We start from the raw sequence: 25,405 nt of genomic DNA, 5'->3' as shown, positions 1-25,405 counted from the left end.
TCTGTGTACATTGCTACGTTGTTTATATGAAAAGAGAACTGCTAATCACTGTGGTCTGCCTCAGTAAACTTTTATATCCATATTTTTATTAGCAAGCATTAAATTATTAAAGTTATCAACCTGAAAATTTCTAAGTTTACTACTTTTAAATTTATCCATATGGAAAATCCCAATGATACAGTCAGAAGAAAACAGGGTATGTGGTAATATATATGATCTCACTGTATTATAAAAATAACAAGCTACTTATATTTCTGTGTAGACATAGGCACCAACAAACTCTAGACATCTATAAAACAGAGATTGTTGGCCAGGCGCAGTGGCTCATGCCTGTAATCCCAGCACTTTGGGAGGCCGAGGTGGGTGGATTGCCTGAGGTCAGGAGTTTGAGACCAGTCTGGCCAAGATGGTGAAATCCTGTCTATACTAAAAATACAAAAAAATTAGCGGGGCATGGTGGCATGCACCTGTAATCCCAGCTACTCGGGAGGCTGAGGCAGGGGAATTGCTTGAACCAAGGAGGTGAAGGTGGCAGTGAGCTGAGATTGTGCCAGTGTACTCCAGTGAGCGAGACTCCATCTCCAAAACAAAAATACAAAAAAAAAAAAAAAAAAACCCAGAGGTTTTCTTCAGATAATAGAAGTATAGATTTTTAAAAATTGTGTAATATTATCTGAATGTTTTGCAAAGATCACAACGCTGCCCTTCTGTAGATGACGGCAGCCACCTTTGTAATTCTTCCATGTGCTACCCTTGCCTTTGTAGAAATGGAAAAGCTTCATTCTCTTAGGGTCATGGCTGAGTCCAAGAATAAAGTTGACAGAAGGTGGTTTAACAGGAGAAAAGCCTAATGCAAGTTTGGGCACAGTGGTTCACACCTGTAATCCCAGCACTTTGAGAGGTGGAGGCAGGCAGATCATTTGAGGTCAGGCGTTTGAGACCAGCCCGGCCAACATGGTGAAACCCTGTCTCTACTAAAAATACAAAAAAATTATCAGGGCATGGTGATGTGTACCTATAGTCCCAGGTACTTGGGAAGCTGAGGTGGGAGGGTCTCTTGAGCCTGGGAGGTTGAGGCTGCAGTGAGCTGAGATCATGATGCCTCTGCATTCCAGCCTGGGTGAAAAATCCAGACTGTCTCAAAAAAAAAAAAGGAAATGAAGACCCAAAAAAGTAGTCAGAGTCATTACTTTTATACTGAATTGAACGAAGAGTGGTCACTTTTAAGAAAGCAACTATTGTGCAGGGAGGCTTAACAGATAAGAATGATGCTAACAAGGTCCTCTCAGTTATGACTTCTTGTCCTTGAGGACAAGGCTGTTGCCTCTTTCCACCACAGCGAGGGCATCTTTCACATGGGAATTTCATTTTCTGCTTTTAAGGAATAGCATGAAGGTCAAAGTAATCTTTTTTGCGTCTACTACATTTTGAGTGCCTTTAACTTCAACAGTCAAGGTGCCAGAAGAGCGTATTTTGGCTTCTTCACCCCCAAACCCAACATGGGCACCAAAGCGATGTTTCAAGCCCCGAGTCAGGTGGCCGCTCTCTCATGTGAAGCTGTTTGGGGCTTGCCCGCTGCACCCAGACCTAGCTGCACCCCCTGACTCCCATCTCTCCTGTGCTTCAGGACCCCTGGCCTTGGGCTCTTCTCTCCTTGCCATCCTCCTGCCTTCTAGTACCTGCTTCTGCACGGGCGTTCTGCCCTCCTCATTTGCTCCCTTGCTTTCTTGCGGCCTCAAGTCAAATATCATGATTCTCACCTAGTGCCTGCTCTTCTTTTCCTCTAAGACAACGGTGAACATTTATACTTTTATCCTTAGTTTGGGGTTAACTTTGTTTTTTTTTTTTTTTTTTTGAGACAGGGCCTCTCACTCTGTCCCTCAGGCTGGAGTGTAGCGGCGTGATCTCGGCTCACTGCAATCTCCGCTTCCCAGGCTCAAGTGATTCTCCTGCCTCAGCCTCCTGAGCAGCTGGAATGACAGGCACCCACCACCATGCCCAGCTAATTTTTGCATTTTTAGTAGAGACAGGGTTTCACCATGTTGGCCAGGCTGGTCTCGAACTTCTGACCTCAAGTGATCCACACGCCTTGGCCAAGGTGCTGGGATTACAGGCATGGGCCACCGTGCCTGGCCTGGGGTTAATTTTTTAAATGTTTGTCTCACCTGCGCCTCTTTCTTCAGACTGCATTGCATGAGGGTGGGCCGTGTCTGCCTTGTTCATCCTCATATCCCTAGAGCCTCACTCCTGCTAGTTACCCAGTAAATACACTGAACAAACAGAACCCTGAAAGACACTTATGAAAAATAACCAGCAGCTTATTGAAATTAAAAACTAAACTCAAGATTGTAATAGGAAAAGATTGAAATGAACTAATTGTCACTAAATAATAGCAAAATAAATTGTTAAAATGATATTCTTGAAGAATTTTTTATGACATGAAAATTGGTTTGGGATATATTATTAAATGAAGAGAATTACGAAAGTATGTGGCAATCTGAGTCAATTAAAAAAAATCGAAGAATTTATGTAGGCGCAGAGAGGGGTCTGGAAATAAAGGCACACAAAACATTCACAGTAGCTATCTCCATGCAGTGAGATAATAGAAGCCTTTTAATTTTTTTTTGAAAAAAATGCTTGTCTTTATTTTCTCAAACATGCATTGCTATAGTAATGAAAAAATAATGAATGTTATTTTTAATTAAAAAATCCTAAAGCAAACTAGTTTTCTCTGTGTTTAAACAGTATGGAGCTATAATCCATTTAGAAAGGATGTTTATTTCACAGCTTCTGTTGTGGGGAAGCATGTAAGGTAATTTGGAACTCAGCTTCTAGTGGGGCCTGTCGAGGTGAAATTCCTACACCTTGCAACAGCATCAGAGCACCTTCCAGACACCCTCCCCCTGGCCCCTACACGCCTGACTGGAAACATAATCCTGGCTCCATAAGGTGTGGGCTTATTTTATTTCTCAGGGCCTAGTTCAGCCCATTTCTGAGAAGATGCTGCACAAATTTCCATTGTTTGGATGCTCTAGTAATGTGCCTGTTACTGGCTCTCACTGAGGACTAAGCAATTGTGAGTACTTACCACCACCCAGCTGGTGAGGACACTGGAATACCTGGGGAACAGGAGTGCACAGGCACCCTGCCACATCCTCCCCTCCTGACGCCAGGTGTGCCCCAGCTGTCTTAGGTTCCGTGGGGCCCAAGGCATAGCTGGGCAGTAACGCCTCTGAGTTGTGCGGGTCTCATGTCAGGTCCTGAAGGAACACACCTGAGATGGGGCTGACCGGAGTGCTTTGCACATTTGCTTCTTTTTAGTCACCAGGAAGGAGTAAATTATGAGGGAGAGTAGGAGTTCTACAGAGCACCGAGGGCCACACGGGGAATGTTTCTAGAGGCCGCTTTAACCAGACCCACTTGGGGGTCCCATAGCAATTTAGTTCCATATATTGTGGCAGTCTTCACCTTCAAAGGAGTTTTATGATGTCAAAACAGCCAGTCTGACAAAATGGCATTGTCATCTGTGGACTACTTTTTGTCACTTTTAACCAATTAGAATTTTATGTAGTTAGATCTTCATCAGTAATTTTCTTAGAGTTTGAAAACAAAATGCCACATCCATTTACTGAGCCTTGTTTTATGCCGTGATTCTCTTGCTGTCTTTGAAGGCGTTGTCATAATTCTGTCTTCTAGATGATCTTAGAATTCATTTAATTGTGGGGGACTTCCCCAAACATAGTGGTTGGCAGTGAGTTGCCATAGCTCACACATTCCAGGAATCCTCATTAGCTGGGAAAGATGGGCGATGTTTGTCTTCCACATTCCAGTGCCAGGGAGAAAGCTCCTTTTCAGAGAGAGCGGGCCTGTCATGCTTGCACTACAGCCACATACCCTGGGCCGTTCAATAAAGCAAGCAGCCCATGCACCAGGGTCAAGGCTGATCACTGGCGGCCAGCGAACTGGAAGGGGGCGCTGGGCCAGGGTCTCTGTGGGCTTTGGTGTGGTCAACGTGTTCCCAACTCCTGGGTACAAAAGGTATTTTGGAATTTTGTTGACAGCTGAACTGCTTCTTACCAGCTGGGAGAGGGATCTGAGGGTGTGCTGAGGAAGGCCTGATGGAGAGCTCCATTCACAGCGATCCCCGATAGGTTCTTACCGCTGCCACCAGACACAATGGAACACAGTGAGCTTCCAGAACTTCAAACGTCTTTCTTTTCTCCTTTTAATCTCTAAAATGGGAAGCACTGCGATCACAGAGTCAGTATACGGATTTCTAGCACTCCCTGGAGTTTGTTTAGACAGCACATTCCATATTCACAGTATTTGTCCTTCTCTTCTGGATTGGGTTCTGTTTGGTTGTCCTTGGTGTGTATTTCAGCGACGTGGTTTTGAAGCCACTTGTCTTCCCAGCACATTCACAATCGTGATGCCATCGGAGCCCAAGGACTTGTCCCCGTGTATCAGCATAGCACGGCAGAGACTGCAGGGCTGAGGGCCGCGCAGCTGCGCAGGTGTCCGAAGGCGCAGGGGAAGGGCAGCGGCTCTGCAGCCACGCACGGGCCGCCCTGGGGCAGCAGGACCCTAACAGAAACCAAGAGGCCAACGCCAGCAGCTCAGGAACTCACCTAGAAGTGACTTAGATGCCAAGGGTTGATAAAGAGAGTGTCAACGCACAAACCATGGAACCATTCCTGTTTTAACTATAGATGTAAAAGTCTAAATTAAGAATTGCAGGCCGGGCGCGGTGGCTCAAGCCTGTAATCCCAGCACTTTGGGAGGCCGAGACGGGCGGATCATGAGGTCAGGAGATCGAGACCATCCTGGCTAACACGGTGAAACCCCGTCTCTACTAAAAATACAAAAAATTAGCCGGGCGTGGTGGCAGGCGCCTGTAGTCCCAGCTACTCGGGAGGCTGAGGCAGGAGAATGGCGTGAACCCGGGAGCTGGAGCTTGCAGTGAGCTGAGATCTGGCCACTGCACTCCAGCCTGGGCCACAGAGCCAGACTTGGTCTCAAAAAAAAAAAAAAAAAAAAGAATTGCAACTAATATCCAGCCATGAGTCCCCCAAATTACATATTTTTAAATACATAATTTTAGGACTGTAAAGTGATTCACTATTAGGATGTCTCCACTTAATTCAGTGTATCACCCCATTTAAGAAGAAAATATATGATAGTATCAATAAATTTTAAAGACATTTGATAAAATTTAGCAGATATTCCAAATAAGATATCTAAGCAAATCAGGATAAAGGGATATAATTTAAATTTGCAATAAATAACTTGTAAAAAAGACACCACAAATGTTATTCTAAATGGTGAAATGCTAAACTCATTTCTACTAAAACTAGGAACCAGACAGGGATATTTACTGTAATTACCATTATTTGATATTTTTAAAGGTAAGAAAAGAAAATAATCATTAAAATACTTGGAAAGAAGAGATAAAATTATCCTTTTTGCTAATGACATACCTATCTACAAAATCAAAAAATACTCTAATTAAAAAGAAATTATAATTAATAAAATAATTTGGTAAAGCAATTAGATATGGCACATGTAGAAATCAATAGTTTTCTCTTGCTAGTAATAACTAACTAGAAATGAGAATAAGAAAAAACATTATTCCATTAAAAAATAACAGCAATTAAATACTCAGAAATTCGTTTAATCAGAAAGATATAGGACCTTTCTGAGGAAATTCTAGAAATCTATAGAAGGACATTAAATAAGATCTCAACAAATGGAAAGATATATTCTTTTTAATATAAAATTAAGTATCATAAAAACGTCAGTTCTCTCAAAGGTAGCATATTCATTTATGCAATTCCAATTAAATTTTTTTCCCCTCAAAATAATGATCTCAAAGTAGAAGAATGAAATTATCAATAAGGAGTATGGTGAAAGGTGTTAGGCTTACCAGACATTGAAACATACTCTAAAGCCACTGAAATCAAAAAAATATGGTACTGATATAGGGAAAGATTGACGTTTAAGTGAAAAAAAGATTGAAATCCTAGAAGTAGAAGCTTGACAGAGGAGTACTTAAATTCAGTGAGAAAGGGATACACCTTGTAGTAAAGGTGCTGGTACAACTAGCTCTGTGCTAAAATAAAATTTGCTTGGATTTTATCTGACATGACATGAAAAGTACTAAATGGATTGATTATTTAAAGGCAAAAATTTATTGTAAAACAAAATTAGAGTGGTGATATGATAGATTTAAGGTAGCAGGGTCTTTATAAGCAAGGCAGTAAATCCAAGAGCTGTAAAAGAAGTGATAAACATTTCTAATTAAAAATACTATTCTTAATTTAACAAGAGTATTTTAAAATGAAATACACACATACTTAGCTGACAAAAGATTGAGGAAAAACATTGTACTCCAGGGGAGTTAAATGATTCAGTTAAAAGGGAGAGAAAGAGTTAAACTTTACAAACAGTGTATATTTGCACATTGATAACAATAGGGTAAGCAAACTAACAGAAAATATGCAAAAAATACCAATAAATACAGATCAGCAAGTCCACATAGCCTATGAACATATGGAAAAGATGTTCAACCTCTGTCTCAGAGAAATTCAAAGTAATGGATTTTACAACATACCGATCACTGTGGAAAATAAATTTAAAAAAAAGCTGGCCAAGATATGAGAAAACTGCACTCTCACAAATTTTTAGTGGAAATGTGAATTGTTTCATCCTTCTTGGAAAGCAATTTGGAACCTTCTATTAACATTTAAACTACTTGTATATGTCCCTGACATAGCAATGCCAATTTTAGGAACCTATTTTACAGAAATAAAATATCAAGACTCTAACACTAAGTTTATAAGAGTGTTTCTTGCAGTACTATTCATAGCTACTAAGATCAAACCCAAAGTAGGTACCCATTAATACATAAATGGTTAAATGAAATATGATACACTCAATATAATGGAATATTACACAGTTACCCAATAACTGGGAGGGAATCACACTGTGAACTGTTAAGTGAGAAAATTAAGACTGGGAGAAGCTTACTAACACACAATACAATTTTTCTGAAGGAAATTGTAGTGGGTTGAATTATGGTCCCCAGAAGATATGTTCAAGTCCTAAGCCCCAGTATCTGTGAATGTGACCTGATTTGGAAATGGGATCTTTGCCGATATACTTAAGGATCTCAAAATGAGACCAACCTGAATTTTGGGTGGGGCATACATCCAATTACTAGTGTCTTCTTAACTGAAAGGAGGAGTCGGCTTGGGACACAGATATACAGAGAGAGAAGGCCATGAGAAGATGAAGATGGAGGCAGAGGTTGGAGTCATGCATCTGCAAAGACCGCCCAGGGTAGCTGGCCAGTGTCAGAATCTAAAAGAGAGGCATGGGAACAAACTTTCCTCAGAGCTCCCGGAAGGAACCACCCTTACCAAAACCTTGATTTCAGACCTCTGGCCTTCTTAATTGTGAGAGAATACATTTCTGTTCTCTTAAGCTACGTAGTAGTTTGTTGAAATTTGTTGCATTTCAACAATAAATTTCCCTAAGGCACCCTTAGGGAAACTAAGCCCAACACCCTATTTGTATATGTGATCATCTACACAGATATACGGACGATATACATGTGGGGAAAATGGGTGGAAGAAGGCACCCACCAGGTTGTTAACCTCAGACATCTGTGCCAGTGGGGAGTTGGACAAGGGATGCTGCTGGAGGAGAGGGACGGAGGGAAGGGAACATCTGGCAAGGGCAAGCATCAAAGTACAAACTAAGAGCTGAGCCCCAGGTGTGAGATCCGTGCAAGATCTAGAACTGAGCCAGAACTACCTCCTTGAACATAATAGCCAAAAGGGATATGGCTACTTCTTAGGAGTAAAGGAAATAGAAGTTGATACAGTAACCTCTGTGCATTCTTTCTTTTGGTAGTAGATTGATAATGCAAAGTAAAAGGTATAAGATTCTCATTTAAAACATACAAGTTAACAAACATGGTAAAGTATTATATAATGGTGAGTCTAGTGGACCCTTTGTATTCATCAAGCCTGGCACTTGTGTCTCAGATACATTTCATGTCTATCTGTGTACCATACCTCCATCTATCTGTCTTCCTAACTTCCAGGCAATCCCTGAGATTATTTACCCATTTTCAGAGACAAATCAGGTGATCCAGCCCCTCCATTTCTTAACAGAGGAAGACAGAAAGTTGAGGACAACAGAAAAAGCCAGTTACAAAACAATCACAAACCTAGAAGAAATCTTCAAGAATCTTGTATCTGTGTTTTTTTTTTTCTGCTTCTAAAGATAACCTTGGCTGCAAAGTGTCAGGGGCTCTGCTCTGTTATTAACGTGCTCCTGGGAAGCTTCCTCTGCATACCCTCAGACTGGTAGTGCAGGCGGGCCTTAGGCGAGATGGTCGCACCGCACTTCCTGCCGTTTGGAGCTCCTCTCTTCCCTCTCAACCCAGGACCCCCTCATGAAACCCAGTGCTCCTTGCTTCTCGCCTGTTAAATAAATATGAGACTCTAAACCAGGGCTCTGAAATGCAGATGACCCGCAGGTGATGGGAACGGGGGGCAGATTGAAGGAACACATTACCGGACACATGAAGATACGTGTCGATTTCACCTGGCCTCGGAAGGACCCGGGAACTGGGACCAAGAGGAACACTTCTTGCTGGGTTTGTTGCCACAAGGGGATGGGATGCCACGTTGCCTGGGTTTTCAAGAAAAGGGGAAATTTGAATTTTTGTGTGATATCTCTCAATGTATAACCACGGACAACTATTTCAAAATTTTAAAAGTCCTGTGTGGGTTACAATCAAAAGGTGTCTGAGGACAGGAGTTTTTCTAAGGTCACCTGTTTGTCACCTCTGAAATATGAAGATATGTTTCTTCATTTCTTGCTAAATGACTTTTTAAGATCTTTTTTTTTTTTTTTTTTTTTTTTGAGACGGACTCTCGCTCTGCCGCCCAGGCTGGAGTGCAGTGGCCTGATCTCTGCTCACTGCAAGCTCCGCCTCCCGGGTTCACGCCATTCTCCTGCCTCAGCCTCCCGAGTAGCTGGGACTACAGGCGCCGCCACCTCGCCCGGCTAGTTTTTTATATTTTTTTAAAGTAGAGACGGGGTTTCACCGTGTCAGCCAGGATGGTCTCGATCTCCTGACCTCGTGATCCGCCCGTCTCGGCCTCCCAAAGTGCTGGGATTACAGGCTTGAGCCACCGCGCCCGGCCGACTTTTTAAGATCTTTTATAAACTAATTCACACCAAGCTATTACCTTCTTAGTGTCTCGCCACTTTCAGGGTTCCTTGCATCTTGGCAACCAATCATTTTTGTTCTGAAATTTCCCAGTCTTTTCAGGGTGAGGGAAATTCCTCATAGAAATAACATTCATTTTTATATTTTTGTCTTATAAAGTGAAAACCCCTTTTATTTTTTAACTCCAAAGACACATTTCAGAGTCCCACAAGGTAATAATTATTCTCCAAGTACCTTTTGAGTAAAAAAAAATACAGAATATCAAAACTCTACTAAAAATAGCAGTATGTTTAAATAAATTTATACCTTAGTAATCTCAATATTATGCTTTTTAAAGTTTATCAAGCTTTAGCTTCCAGTTAAGATGAGGTAACAGGGACTGGATTTACCCTCTTGTCTGAAACAACCAATAAAACCAGACAAAGTGTATGTACAGATGTATATGTAGGTTTCAAATCACTGAGCATCAGGCAGCAAAGGACAGAGATCCCTGAGAGGTAGAAACAATTTAGGTGAGCCCCATAATTGATTTTCAGAAGACACTACAAAGAGAATGAAGGCATGGGCCACAGATGGGGGGTGGGAAACCATATCAGATCCAAGCATAGCTTGTATCTGAAAAAAGGTTCATACCTACAATATATTAAGGACTCCCAAAACTCAATAATAAGAAGACAAATAATCCAATTTAAAAATGAAAACAATATCTGAATAGATACTTTGTCAAAGAAAATACAGAGATAGCAAGTAAGCACATAAAAGATACTCAGTGGCATTAGTGGTTAGAGAAAAATTAAATCCATAATAAGCTATACACTTTCACTCTACATCTAGTGAAAATGGCTAAAATGAAAAACTGATGTTATCAAGAGTTGGCAAGTATGTGGAGGAACTAGAGCTCTCCAGTCAGCTGGAGGGAACACGAAACAGTGCAACAACATTGGAAAAAATTTTGCAGTTTCTTAAAAAGTTAAACACACAGCCAGGTGTGGTGGTTCATGCCTATAATCCCAGCACTTTGGGAGGCTGAGATGGGCGGATCACGAGGTCAGGAGATCAAGACTACCTGGGTTAACATGGTGAAACTCTGTCTCTATTAAAACAATACCAAAAAAAAAAAAAAAAAAAATTAGCCAGGCGTGGTGGTGGGTGCCTGTAGTCCCAGGTACTGGAGAGGCTGAGGCAGGAGAACGGCATGAACCCAAGAGGCGAAGATTGCACCACTGCACTCCAGCCTGGGCGACAGAGCAAGACTGTCTCCAAAAAAAGAAAAAAAAAAAAACAAGTTAAACACACATTTATATGACCCACACCTTTGACTTGTGGGTATTTCTTTAAAAGAAATAAAATTTTATATTTGTATGAAGATGTATAAAAATGTTCATAGGTTTATTTATAATAATACAAAACCAGAAACCAAATTGTGGTACATCTCTACAACAGAATATCAGCAATAAGAAATGAACTAATGATACATGCTACAACATGGATTTCAAATAATTCTTCTTCTTTTTTTTTTGTTTTTGAGATACAATTTTACTTTGTCACCCAGGTTGTAGTGCAGTGGCGATCTTGGCTCACTGCAACCTCCACCTGCCTGGGTTTAAGCAATTCTCCTGCCTCAGCCTCCTGGAGTAGCTGGGATTAGAGGGCCCACCACCATGCCTAGGTAATTTTTGTGTTTTAGTGGAGATGAGGTTCCACCATGTTGGCCGGGCTGGTCTTGAACTCCTGACCTCAAGTGATCTGCCCAGCTTGGCCTCCCAAAGTGTTGGGATTATAGGCATCAGCCACCCCATGTAATCCTGGGGTCAAATAATTATTCTGAGCAGAAGTCAACCAAAGAAAAACATGATTCCATTTATATAACATTCTAGAAAATGCAAAGTAATCTGAAAGAAAGCAGTTTAGTTGCTTGGAGACAGGAGTGGGAATAGGAAGGGGAGAAGGAGGAGTAAGAGGAAGAGATTGTAAAAGGCGATGCCACATCCATGATGGATGGATACACAAGATGTGGTATATACAGACAATGGATGTTGCTCAGTCTTAAAAAGGAAGGACATTCTGACACACGGGACAACCTGGATGAATCTTGAAGACATTATGCTAAGTAAAAGAAGACAGATACAAAGAGACAAATATTGCATGTGCCTTCGTTGGTTTAGGCTGCTATAACAAAGTATCTTACACTGGGCAATGTGTAAACAATGGGAACTTATTGCACACAGTTCTGGAAGCTGGGAAGTCCAAGATCAAGGTGTGAGTAGATTCAGTGTCTGGTTCAGGCAGGCTCTGTCTCTGCTTCAAGGATGGTGACTTTTTTTTTTTTTTTTTGCAGCAGGCAAGACAGAGTCTCGCTCTGTCACCCAGGCTGGAGTGCAGTGGCATGAACACAGCTCACTTGCAGCCTTGACCTTCTAGGCTCAAGCAATCTCCCATCTGAGCATCCCAAGTAGCTGGGACCACAGGCAGGTGCCACAATGCCCGGCTAATTTTTGTAGAGATGGAGTCTCACCATATTGCTCAGGCTGGCCTCAAACTCCTGAGCTAGAGCCATCCACCCACCTCCGCCTCCCAGATTGCTGGGATTACAGGCATGAGGCACCACACCTGGCCCCAAAGATGGTGCCTTCTTGCTACATCCCCCCATGGTGAAAGAGGGGGACAACCTCCCTATTGCCTCTTTTATCAGGGCACTAAGTGCGTTCAAGAGGGTGGAGTCCTCATGACTTCAGTACTTCCCAAACACCCCGTCTTTAATACTTTCACACCGGGGATTGGGTTTCTACATATTAATTTTTGGGAGGACACAAGCATTCAGACCATAGCAGTGTGATTCCACTTCTGTGAGGTATCCAGAGGAGTCAAATTCATAGAGACAGAAAATAGAATGGTAGTTACCAGGGGCTGAGGGAGACGGTAATGAGGTTTCCTTTAATGGGGACGCACTTTCAGTTTGGGAAACTAAAGTCCTGTGGTGGATGGTGGCGATGGTTTCTCCACAATGTGAATGCACTTAATGCCGCTGGACTGCACACCCCCAGAATGGTGACAATGGTAAATTGTATGGTACATGTATTTTGCCATAATAAAAAAGGAGCACATGAAGCCCCATTTGGGGATAATGGCAGAGCTGGCTACATAATTTGTGGGAACCAGAGCAAAATGAGAATGCAAGTCCTGTTATTAAAAACTTATGGAGAATTTCAAGATGCCAGTGCAGAGCATTCACTCAAGCATGGTGCCTGTCTGAGTGTGGGCTCCCGGGCAAATGCTCAAGTCAGACATCTTCAAAGCCTGCCTAGCTGGCAGATCCATCCACTCTCTTGGTGACCGTGATGGCTTCCTGGGAGTATACATAAGTCAAAACTTCTCAGAGCAGAAACTTAACATGGGTATAGTTTATTGTTGATCAATAAACTCAATACCTCAATACCGCTGTTCAATAGGAGCAACAAAAAGCCCGTCTTTGAAAAAGAGAGGTGCCTCTATGAGTGAGGCAGGCTGTATTCACATTGCTGTTTTATGTGGATGTGAGTTCATCCCTCTTCTGCTAATTGTTCACTCATCAATAAATTAGGACTCTTTGTTTTGATTCAAAAGAAAAGAACTTGGGAAAGAATCACAGTTAAAACTATGGGCTTGGTGTGAGAAGGTTACTCCACCAATTTCGAACTCTGTGACCTTGAACAGGCTCAAGATTCTCAGGTCCTAAATCAGCTCGGCTTCACCGGGCAGCTGGGAAGATTTAATGAGGTAGGCATGCCTCATGTGCCCAACATAGTGCCTGCCATTTGTGCTTCATGAGTAATTCGTAAGAATGCACCAGTGGATCTTTCCCTGGTGCTGTGACAGGCTTTTGGATATATTCTTTAAATCTCAGATGTAGGTGCTGTCTTTAGCATAGCATAGTGTTTGTACCAGACCCTGGTTCCATCACTAACCAGCTGTGCAATCTTGCAAATCCTACTAATTTCCAGACTTTCAGTTTCCTCATCTGTGCAACAACTAGAATAATGGTACCTACTTGATGTGATTGTTGTGAGAATGAAATGAAATAATATATGTAAAACACTTAGAGACTGGCACAGAAGCCCTATCTATGGATTAACAATTATCCTATTGTCTGTGGATAAACTCTGCTTTGCGCCACACATAGTTTGCTTTTTAGCATTATGTCCCAAAGAAGCTACTACTGATTCAGAGAATTAGGCCTGTAGAGCTCCATTTTATCAACTTGTTTCACCTTTCAATGAAAAACTTAACTCTATAAAAAATATCAGACCAAGGTAGTTAAATAATAAAATGCCCAATTGTTTGAATTCCAGCATAAATAATGGAAGGCTTGAAAATAAATGGGTGAACGTTGCATGTTTGATGTTTAATAAATAATAAAGTGTTTATAGGGAGAGGACTGAACCTACAGTCACTTGAAAACACAGCTAACTAAAGGATTCGTAGAAGCAGAAACAGCTAGATATTTTATGCTTTTTATTTTTCCTATGCTTTGTTTAGTATAGTTTCTGTAATTCTGATAAAAGTTCCTTTAAAAACTCATTTAAATGTCTCTTTAACAGAGTGGGAGTTGCAAATGCTCTAATAATTTTTACTACTTTCATATTTAAAAATAATATGCCCTCTAAACATTTACATTCAAGATTTGTTTCTCCTCAGATGTGTAAATAACACACAGTAATTTGCATCTCATGCATAAATCTCTGCTGAATACAAATATTCTGGAAGGTTCCTTCTCTTCTCTATTTTCCTGCTGATGGTAGTTTAGTTGACTAATATTTCTAGGGAAGTGGGAAAGGGGAGGGGCATTGGTGGTTAGAAAACTAATCTCTTCTTACTGCTTTCTTGCAATCAGTGGTAGGGAATTCAGAACCGAATAACGAGACCAGTCTTTTACAAGACGAATACAAATATTTCAAACTGTAGTAGTTTCCCAGGTGAACACACTAAATACGTCTTTTGTTGGTGACATGTGTAGATGCTGCCTGTGTGGGGATTTATCCAGAATGAATTTACCCCTCAGGTTCCTTGCGGAATAATAGCAGCACAACTTAAATCAATTCCAATCCTCTGGTGCCCCAGAAATAAGGCAGTCATCCGGGGAGCCCTGGGAGACTGAGCGAGCCTCGCTGAGCCTGCTTCCTGGAATCCCAGGTCATCACTGCTTCACGTTGCTGGGACATTGAGCTACAAGAAGCTCTCCTCGGTTCCGCATTGATCATGTTGTCTGGTTAAGCTCTGAGGCTTGTTTTCTACTGTGAATTTCCCGCACCACTGGTTTCTTGTCTACTGATCATTTGCTGGGTCGTCTCAGCCGGGTAAAAAGACATCTCGGGAGAGTCTCACGTCCATCATCAAATGTGACTCAAATATTGCATTGAGTCATCTGCCCTTGGTACAACGGACTCTTCACAGCAAATGTCTGGTAACATTTTGAATAAAAGATGCTGCGCGAGAATAAACTGCAATGTTCTCTGCTTACATTGCTATTTATATGTCCTCTCCTTCTACCATTAGGAATTTCTCTTATTTACCATGTAGTGTTTTCTTCATATAAAAGATGCAAAATCTGGTTTCCTAAAAGCGTTTATTCAGTCTTGTTTTCTTCACTCATTCTCTAAATTAATAAGTGTCCTTTGACCACCTGCTCTGACTGGCACTGTGTCAGGAGGTGAGGGGCACGGTGTGGGATCCTGCTCTTCAGGAGAACACAGACTTGCTCAAGGTGCAACACGTAGGTGTCAAACAGCTCAGCAGCCGTGGCAGGCGGCACCCAGTGGAATACAAGCTGGTCCACACTCTGAGACTGACTTGGAAGTGGAGAAATGTGTAGGGAATGGAGCAGTGAGAGAATCATAATACATACTATGATTAGAGAATAAAAACAGAATGATGTCCACGGCAGTTAGCACTGAGCGATTACTAAGTGCCCCGTACTGTGCAAAATACCTTGTGGATCTGAAGCTGATGATCCCCACGGAATCTGTGAAGCAGGCATTGCTGTTACCACTCTCTAGATGAGAAGGGGGTTCACAGAGGAGGGTGGGATTAGGCAGAATTTTGGAGAAGTAGAATTTACAGGGGTGGTCAGAAGGCATTTCCTGGGGGGAGTTGTGAAGAGCATCGGCAACGAGTTGGCACTGAGATGTGTCTGGGACAATCAGACCAGCCTGGCTAGACAGAGGGACCCCGTTTGGGGAGGGATGGGAGAGGAGGTTAGGCAGGTGGTAGTTGAGTTGGATCATGGAGCTGGCTTAGGAACTTGGACTTTATCCTTTTGGCATAGAGATTCTTGGGAGGTATTTGGGTGAGTAATGACAAAATACAAGGTTACATGCAGCCATCAAATTGTTCAATGGTGTAATACCTGAACTGAAACATTATTTTCACCATTGAATTACTTTGTATTAGGTTCCTGTCAGGGTCTGGGTATTTTGTAGAGGCAGTAAGTACTCTAGAGTTTACCTTGGAGCTCCAGTCCAGTTTTCCCAGAGAACTGACCTGGTGGCCCCTCTACCTCTTCCATGCACCCACACCCACCCCCCACACATGGACACCTGTGCATTCACACACCCCCATATGCACCATATGCATGCCTGCACCGACAGATCCCCACACACACACACCCACACTCACCCACACACACACACACACACATCCACACTCACCCACACGCACCCACACACATCCACACTCATCCACACATACACACCCATATGCACCACATGCATGCATGCACCCCACATCCCCCCACAAACACACCCACACTCACCCACACACCCACACACATCCACACTCACCCACACGCAAACGTGCACCCCACATCCCCACACAAACACACCCACACACATCCACACTCACCTACACTCACCCACACACATCCACACTCACCCACACACACCCACACACATCCACACTCACCCACACGCAAACTTGCACCCCACATCCCCACACAAACACACCCACACACATCCACACTCATTCACACACACCCACACACATCCACACTCACCCACACACACCCACACACATCCACACTCACCCACATGCACCATATGTATGCATGCACCCCATATCCCCACACAATCACACCCACACTCACCTCCCACACACCCATAGACACTCTCACACATCCCCATTAATCCACACAAACACAACCACATTCATCCCCAACACCCACATACACCCCCATGAACCCACACAAATACACTCACATACACCCACACAGACCCACAGTCACCCCTCAGCGCACACTCACCCACACACCCACACTTAGCCACATACCCATAAATATATGCCTGTGGGTGCAGAGTTAGCATAGGTGCATACACACACACACACACACACACACACACACAGAAAGAGGTAGGGAGAGAAACAGAGACAGAAAAGTAGTAAGCTCTTAGATCCCAAGAAATAGTTCAGATCATTTCTAATAAATTCCTCTTCTATCTTAAGGGAATCTGAAATGAGTTTCTCTTGCCTTGCAAGCAGAAGATTCTTGACTGAGAGCAATAGAGTATCCGATGATGAAAAGTTTACTGTCAAAAGGAGAAAAGAAGGTGGTTGATTTTCTATCACTAGCTCCACTCTGCAGGCAAGTTGTGCAGGTCCCGTGCTGGTCGCCAGTGGGGCCACTAAGCAGCCGTGGCTATTTCTGGTCTGGGAGGCTCGGGGAGAACTGGCGGCTCCCTGACCCACAGGCACCTGCTGTGCCCTGTTGCTTACTGTCCTGCTCTGTCCGTGTTCCACAGTGTTAAGGGAGAATGAGCCTCACTCTTTAATTCAGGTGCCTTCTGCTGTCCTTCACCCTCTCAGGCCAACACTGAGGGCTTGCACAGTTGCCCCACCCCCAAGTCCCTGCTGAGGAGCGCCTGAGAGCGGACCTCCCTCCCAGCCACCTGCCCTGGATGAGCTGCCTTTCTTTCTCCAGCCTCACACACCCAGCCTCATGTCCACCCTCTTAGAGTCAGACTCTGTGGTTACTTAATAAGATAATTACCGTCTTCACAGATGATAGCATGTATGTGCCTGTTCCCATTCACACGTGCCTTTGAATGGTTGATGATGAGGACTTCAGGCCGGCCACCACCTGCACCATAGGTTAGCAGGAGAAAGATTTTTGGTGGCACAGATATCTTTGACATCATATCTCAAAAGTGAGTGTCTTCCTTTTCTTACCTTGAAAATCGATGAATATTTCATAATGATGGTGTGATGAGTATAAACCAATTCCCAGCTGTCTCTGCCTTTCCTTTCCTCCATGCCACTCTTGGCCCTTTGTTTTTACTGGTGACAGTTGTACCCAGGGTCTCCCGCACCACAGTAGACCAATAAAGTGCGGGGATATTTCATCACGTACAACATTTTGGCAACTAGTGCTTTTCTCTTTGAGGGGAGGATGGAAGTTCATACTGACTTAAAGAAGCATTGGAAGATCATTCCATTAAAGCAAGGATCATGCAGAGAAATGGTATAAATCATTTTAACTGGGGTTTTGTAACAAATAGTCATACTCTCTTGTAAAAAGAACCAAAGGGCTTGTGTGGTCAATAAGATAGGTGAGAATGACAGTTTTAGGAGGAGGTACAGGGTTGAGGAAGACGGGGGCAAGACGAGAAGTTCATAGCAGTTTGATTGTGGTATGAATAAATCTGGAGTTGCATTTGACTTAAGGGCTTAAGAATAATCTGGAGAAATCTATTATTAAGGCATATAGTGGTTGGGCACAGTGGCTTATGCCTGTAATCCCAGCACTTTGGGAGGCTGAGGTGAGTGGATCACCTGATGTCAGGAGTTTGAGACCAGCCTGGCCAATGTAGTGAAAACCTGTCTCTGCTAAAAATACAAAAATTAGCTGGGTATGGTGGCGGGCTCCTGTAATCCCAGCTACTTGGGAGGCTGACACAGGAGAACTCTGGGAGGCGGAAGTTGCAGTGAGCCGAGATCACGCCATTGCACTCCAGCCTGGATGACAAGAGCGAAACTCTGTCTCCAAAAAAAAAAAAAAGAAAAAAAAAAAAAAAAAAAAAGAAAGAAAGAAAGAAAAAAAAAAAAGGAAAGGGGGGCATATAGTGCTTTTCTCTGGACAATACAAACGACTGGGACTTGGGTAATGAAAGAGGGAAGTGGCCTTTTCCTGTAATTGTCTTTTTTTTGAAGTGGGGGCTATATGAATATATTACTAATTTATTTTTTGAAGCACAGACACAGGAAAAAGAGTCTAAAAGCAAATAAGACTAAATGTAATATTGATTAATTCTGGTGGGAACTTGGGTGGTTACCATCAAATTGTAATTTATCAAAAATGTATTTTTACCCAAGGGCTTTGGTGTCGTTAAGAAGTATCTGCGTTTGTTCCATCCAGGGTTAACTGTCGAAGGAGAAAGTCAGGAGGGAGTAAGCTTCAGTTTTTGTCTGTTTGAAAGAAGCCTATCTCGGAGTGCATTCAATCAGGAATCACTGTAAATATTGACTCAAGTATTTTAAAAGGAGTCATGTGTTTATGGAGAGAAAATGGCTGGCTGGTATGGATAAGTGCATGTTCTACTTTCTTGGGGCACTGCGCCCTGGGGGAGCATCACCCTGAGACAACGTGCCAATTAACAGAACCTCTGCTCATAGGTGGACGCCATCCAGTTTTCAGGCAAATGGCCAAGGATTAATTGGCTGGCCTGTACAGTGAGTCACACAAACCCAAACTTATCAGCTCTTGCTCCTGCTCTCGCTCCGTTCTCAGTGTGGGCAGGAACAATGTGCTGTTTGCAGACTTCGATGCTCCTCCGCCCCCGCTAATTAGAGGCAAGCAGGCCACCAGCACTCCAGGCCTCTGCTGCCCAGCAGATTTTACAGTGGATGGATTTGGCCTTGACCTGCTGTGGAAGCTTCAGAAGCCCAAGGCTCTCCTCTGGTCTGCATTTATTTTCTATCTCTCTGGATGGCCAAGCTACTGCCTGCTCCTTTTGGCCTGAGTTGGATGCCTGTCCCAGGTCTCTTCTACCCTGTGAGGGCCCTGAGCCCTACAGAGCAGGTCTGGCTGCCCCGAGGTTGATGGGGCCAGCTCTCTGCTGTGTTCCTGCCTGGCCCACTACCTGGGGCCTGGGCTTGCTCCTGCTCATGCTAGTCTTGTGTGGACCTCTCAGCTGATCTGGCTCAGGGCCAGGTGTCCTCTTATCTCTGCCTTATGGCCAGTGTTAGAGTGGGGCCCTGACCTTGGGTGATTCGCTCTCCTGGACTCCTGATGTGTGGCGTACATAGGGAGGAATCTACTCTGTCCCTGTTTGCCCTGTTCTGTCAGCCTATTTGTCCATTCTCTTGTGTGGTGCTCACGCCTCACATGTAACAGGCATGTTACACATTGGACCCTGACCTCCATCTTCTTAGGAGTGAATTGGACAAAGCCCGTTCATTGCTCACAATCATCACCCATGTTGTCTTTCTGACTTTTCAGAGAGAGAGTAGACGACGTCGGGAGCAGGAGGAAAAGTTACCTTTCCATTACCATGAGAATCTGGTCTTCAGCCTTGCAAATGGAATGTTGCAAAGGGCTGGTGGCTGTTACTGGGATTTAGGGTTATGCAGAATCATAAAATAGTAATAAGGCATTTACTTTTTTTGCTCAAACTGAAAAATAATGCCTGCTAAATGGGAAGACAAATACATATATACATATACATGTTTGTAGATGCTATTAAAACTGATTTTCTTAAAACAGAGCACAGTTAGTACTGTCAGAGTAAGAGAAGACTTTATATTTCAGAGAAAATATTTTTTTCAGGGAAATTTTAATGCATAATAATTTTTGGTGGAAAGTAACTTCTTGGGGAAGACATTCTAATTCTTAGAGTTAATCGTCATCATTAATGTTCCGACTTTTCCAAGGTTTCCAGAGTTACAGGAATAAACTCTTATGACTGTGTTGTTAGAATAGATTTTTCCAGTTGTAAACAAGATGTAGTTTGTATTTCTTTATTACGCATTTGGTAAATAATATTTTTAACTTTAAGAGGCTGCCCATCTTGAGAGCCTTGCCAACATTTCCGTATCATCACCAACAGGCTTGGTCTGTGTCTTCCCTTCCTAATGAAAAACTTAGTCTTTTGTTGATTCCTGTTTGATTTGCATGACAAATCCCAGTTGTGGTTCATAGATGATCCTTCTGAAGAACAAACTATGAAAGGCATTAATTTAAATAAATTTTAGTTTTGTTTTGTAAAGCATGCTATTTTTATTTTTATTTATTTATTTTTATTCATTTGATTTTTTAAGATGGGGTCTTGCTCTGTCACCCAGGCTGGAGTGCAGTGGTGCTATCTTGGCTCACTGCAGCCTCCATCTCTGAGGCTCAATTAGTCCTCCCACCTCAGCCTCCTGAGCAGCTGGGACTACAGGTGCACGCCACCACACCCAGCTAATTTTTGTATCTTTTGTAGAGACTGGGTTTTTCCATGTTGCCAAGGCTGGTTTCAAACTCCTGAGCTCAAGCCATCCTCCTGCCTCAACTTCCCAAGTACTGGGATTACAGGTGTGAGCCACTGCACCAGAACAAGCATGGTATTTTTAAATTGGAATACTTTGTGTGAGTTATGCACAAATGAGGGCTTTACAAAAACAATACTTGCAACACACCAGGTATTATCAATGATATGCTTAATACATTGTCTTATTAATTCAGTGTAAAGTTAAGGGTGCAGGTTTGATCTTTCTGCTGACAGAGGAACAATAACAGGGCGTGGATTTCCAAGCACGGACAAAAACATTGATGCTTGGCTAAGCAAACTCCATCAAGCATTAGTTCTCTATTTTCTAGAAAAGCAACTTTCTAGGGAACTGATACAACTTCCTTTTTTTCCGTCAACCACTGCAACTTATTCTGATGATATAGATAACACTATATATTTTCAATGAGTCTATCTTCTATTTTTGTAAGATTTAGCTGCAACTCATGTTTATGAATTTTTACTTGTTTTCTCTGAATTAGAACCCCAATTTTATTGTAAGTGGATTTGAATGGGATTTGAATGGGATTCCATAGTTCCACTGTAGACAGATTCAGAAAGTATGTGGCTGAAAGACAGAGAGGTACAAATAGGCTCTCCTTACTCTATTTGCTGTTGATTTCATTGTTTTATGCTCATTTAGCCTGTTTTCAATATGATTCATTAATGGGAGCTACCACTGAACTAAGTGCTCTGCTGTGCAAGTTGCTAGCCATGTTCATTCAACAGGGTTAGGTGTTTTATCCCCCAAAGGAAGCTAAATTCTGTCGTTGCCATGTCTAGCTCTTACTGAGGAAGTTTGCAGACATCCGTGAGCTCCATAATCAAACTCTCTTCTGCACTGACTGACGGGTAGTAATTACATTTTTGAGGAGTGGCAAGATGCAACCTGTGTGAACTCAGGTTAATTTTTTTTTTTCTGCTGTGTTCTCTAATAACACTAGTGTTTTAATCACCGCAACCTTTTTATGTGAGAGGTCCTTCGAGACTTGAAATTGGCAACAAGAAAATAACCTATCTTCTTTTCAATAATAATTGTGGAGATCATGTAGAATAAAGGAGTGGCCCAAAAAGGGCAGCCTGGGCCTTGCAGCGACCCTTCCCACAGTGGTCTTATTCTCAGAGAGTCTGCACTGTGGCATCGACGACATTGATAACATGACCTCATTTAGTTCTCCTTCTTTATGATAATCTGGAAATCATACATGCCTAAAACCAAGCCTAATGGATTGTCAAGAAGCTGCAATAATGACATTTTATTCCATTATTATAATTTGTTTTCAGGAGGCATGTTTTTAATTATTTGCATGAATAATGCCATTATGTATTCATGCCAATACAATTCTGATAATTAATTTACATGATGGAAATTTCTTAATGATTTTGATGTCAGTGTTAATAGCAACATCTGATAGTCAATCTACGGATGTTGACATAAATTTGACTTTTAATATATTGTTGCCAACACCAGCAGCAGTATAAAATTACTTTGCAAGGAAAGGAAAAAATCCAGTGGGGAAGAACTTGAATAAAAAAGAAAGCGAACCTTGCCCGGGGTTTATGGGCCCAGAACAAAATCCATGCACTCAGATGTGACAAATGACTTACTTGGATACAGACTGGTGCAAATGAGCCTGTCAAAAGCTCCTAGCTTCCTATGGAAAGAGATTGCTGTGAAAATATTGTATCTGCTGGAAGAAGTGACTCTTGCAGCGACTTGTTTTCGTTTTCACATTTTTTTTTAAGTCTCTTGAAAAGTTTTTGATGCCTTTTGTGTGCTACTTTTGTATTTTGTCTTTGATTGCTAATTTACATTTTCTAAAAAATTTAATGGAAAATGATGTGCCATTGTCATTTTAATTTACAGAACAAAAAACATTGCGTGTCCAAGAAAATGTCTACTTTCATCTGTTTCAGTCAGTTAAATGGCTGAGATGTTAAAGTCCATAATGAGAGAATAGACCCTGTTAATTATGTTATCTTCCCCTCAGGTAACCCTCACAGGAGGACTCTATATAAAAGACACTCTTTAACCGGGTGTGGCGGCTCATGCCTGTAAGTCAGTGGTTTGGGAGGCTGAGGCGGGCAGATCGCTTGAGTCCAGGAGTTTGAGACCAGCCTAGGCAATGTGGCAAAACCTCCTATCTACAAAAAGTACCCGGGTGTGGTGGTGTGCACCTGTGATCCCAGGTACTTGGGAGGCTGAGGTGGAAGGATCCCTTGAACCTGGGAGGGGCAGGTTGCAGTGAGCTAAGATTGCACCACTGCACTCCAGCCTGGGCGACAGAGCAAGACCTTGTCTCAAAAAAAAAAAAAAAAAAAAAGAAAAGAAAAAAAAAGAAAGACACTCTTCAATTTACACAGGTGAGGTAATTGTAGTCTCAGAATATTCTTCTTAACATTGAGAGCTGTAAACAGCGCATAGGAACCTCCCACTCAGATTCATATTTACATTCATATTCTTGTGTGCGTATATATCTCTATATATTTAGATGTGTATATGTGTTTGTATTTATATATATTACATATATATGTACATACATACACACACATATCTAGTTTCTTTTTTTTGAGATGGAGTCTCGCTCTGTTGCCAGGCCGGAGTGCAGTGGTGCAATCTTGGCTCACTGCAACCTCTGCCTCCCGGGTTCAAGCAATTCTCCTGCCCAAACCTCCCAAGTAGCTGGGACTACAGGTGCATGCCACCATGCCCAGATAATTTTTGTGTTTTTAGTAGAGACAGGGTTTCACCATGTTGGCCAAGATGGTCTCGATCTCTTGACCTCGTGATCTGCCTGCCTCAGCCTCCCAAAATGCTGGGATTACAGGCGTAAGCCACTGCGCCCAGCCCATGTCTAGTTTTAAATCATTGGATTTTATAGATCTGCCATCTTTTAAGTGGAGCACACTCTAAAATTCTGATTGACCATGGCCTCTGTCCTGTCTGATGCCACTGTTTCTAGGGGCTCACACTTCTCATACAAAGTAAGGCACCTTCTTCCCTAACCCCTAGTGTGGCATTTGCACCATGTGAAATGCTCAGGACTATGTAATAGATGAAGCCCCACTGCTTTTGATTAATTTAAAGTCACAAAAGTTTTTTTTTTTAATAGGAAAATCAATTTTCAAATACTCAGATCCTTGAATAAGAAGAGTGTTGGGAAGTAATGAAAAATATCAAGGTCAGTTATAATTTTAATTTTCTTTTGGCATTTGGAATGTTGTATTATGGTGGCTCAGCAACTGGAATAAGCCATCATGCAGCATTCTGTACAGGAGTTTGGCTATTTAAGGTCATCTTCAATCAAAGAAGGAGGAAGGGAAGCAGTGTAGGCACAGATCAAATATTTCCCTCTGACCAAGTTTGCTGGCATCCCTGCCACTGACAACAGTGGCCGTGTTATCCAGTAGCTGGGAGCTAACTGATCTCAGCTATTTGTGGTTTCAAAAGTGGTTTTCCTAGAGCAGTAATTAGCATGAGGCAGAAACAAAGTGTAGTTTATTCTGTTTCTCTCCTTGTTGGGTAAAGCCTGACTGCTTATCAAAAGCAGAAAGCACTCACTCTGACTATCTTCGCCTCTTTATGCTCCCATCTTCACTTCTAGAAAAAAGACTAGAGAAAAAGGAAGGATGGAACAAAGTTGAAATATACAGAAAGATGAACTAATTCCGTTTAAGCTGCACCACTGAGCTGGTTGTGCAAACTTGATTTTAATAAGTATTTTGAGAGTACACATTTTTATTGGTTGGTTAAAGACACGTCACCACTATGGAGAATTGAAATAAGATTTGGGCGCGGGCGCGGTGGCTCAAGCCTGTAATCCCAGCACTTTGGGAGGCCGAGGCGGGCGGATCACGAGGTCAGGAGATCGAGACCATCCTGGCTAACGCGGTGAAACCCCGTCTCTACTAAAAAATACAAAAAAACTATCTGGGCGAGGTGGCGGGCGCCTGTAGTCCCAGATACTCGGGAGGCTGAGGCAGGAGAATGGCGTGAACCCGGGAGGCGGAGCTTGCAGTGAGCTGAGATCCGGCCACTGCACTCCAGCCTGGGCGACAGAGTGAGACTCTGTCTCAAAAAAAAAAAAAAAAAAAAAAAAAGAAATAAAAAAAAGAAAAAGAAATATGATTTGGACACTTTCCGAACAAAAAGTATGCATTACCTGATTTGTCAGAATTTGCTTAAAAAGTGTAAAATCACTTCCTATTGGCTTTGTTATAAAAGAATTGCTCTTGATAATTTTAAAATATATTCCTCTGGGTGTTATGTACTATAATTCAAGAAAAAAATTTTATAATTGATGCAATAACTTTTCAACACTGTCATACTACATTTTTACTCCTTCACGTTACTGATTTCTAATTGCTCTGAAAAATGTATTATGCTTATGAGTATAGTATATAGTTATTTACTGCATAAAAGCTTAGAAATATGCTTTGGCGAAATCATGAATTGCATATTACAAGTAACAGTGGACATTGTTGCTTTGGATTTCCACACATATGCTATTTGCAATTGTTTACATATGTTAGAATCCCTTGCATTTAAATAGCTCATTATGTAAATATGTAGAAAATACTTGGATATTTATTTTCATGGAAACTTCTACTTAATCACTGAATTAAGATGATATCTTAATGTTCACTG

General features: G+C 42.2%; 1 long non-coding RNA gene across 1 annotated transcript in view; it reads left to right on the top strand.

Annotated features, from left to right (window-relative positions):
• Positions 1-25,405, top strand: part of LOC139363271 (uncharacterized) — a 115,015-nt gene that overhangs the window by 76,903 nt on the left and 12,707 nt on the right. The window contains exon 2 of the long non-coding RNA XR_011623265.1: positions 23,871-23,939. This is a non-coding gene — a long non-coding RNA (uncharacterized lncRNA). The remainder of the gene's footprint in view (positions 1-23,870; positions 23,940-25,405) is intronic.

Source organism: Macaca nemestrina, chromosome 5 (genome assembly GCF_043159975.1).
Source record: "Macaca nemestrina isolate mMacNem1 chromosome 5, mMacNem.hap1, whole genome shotgun sequence".
In the NCBI taxonomy this organism is placed as follows: Eukaryota; Metazoa; Chordata; class Mammalia; order Primates; family Cercopithecidae; genus Macaca; species Macaca nemestrina.
The sequence above is the reverse complement of the archived record's forward strand: the minus strand, read 5'-3'. Positions and strand labels throughout refer to the sequence as shown.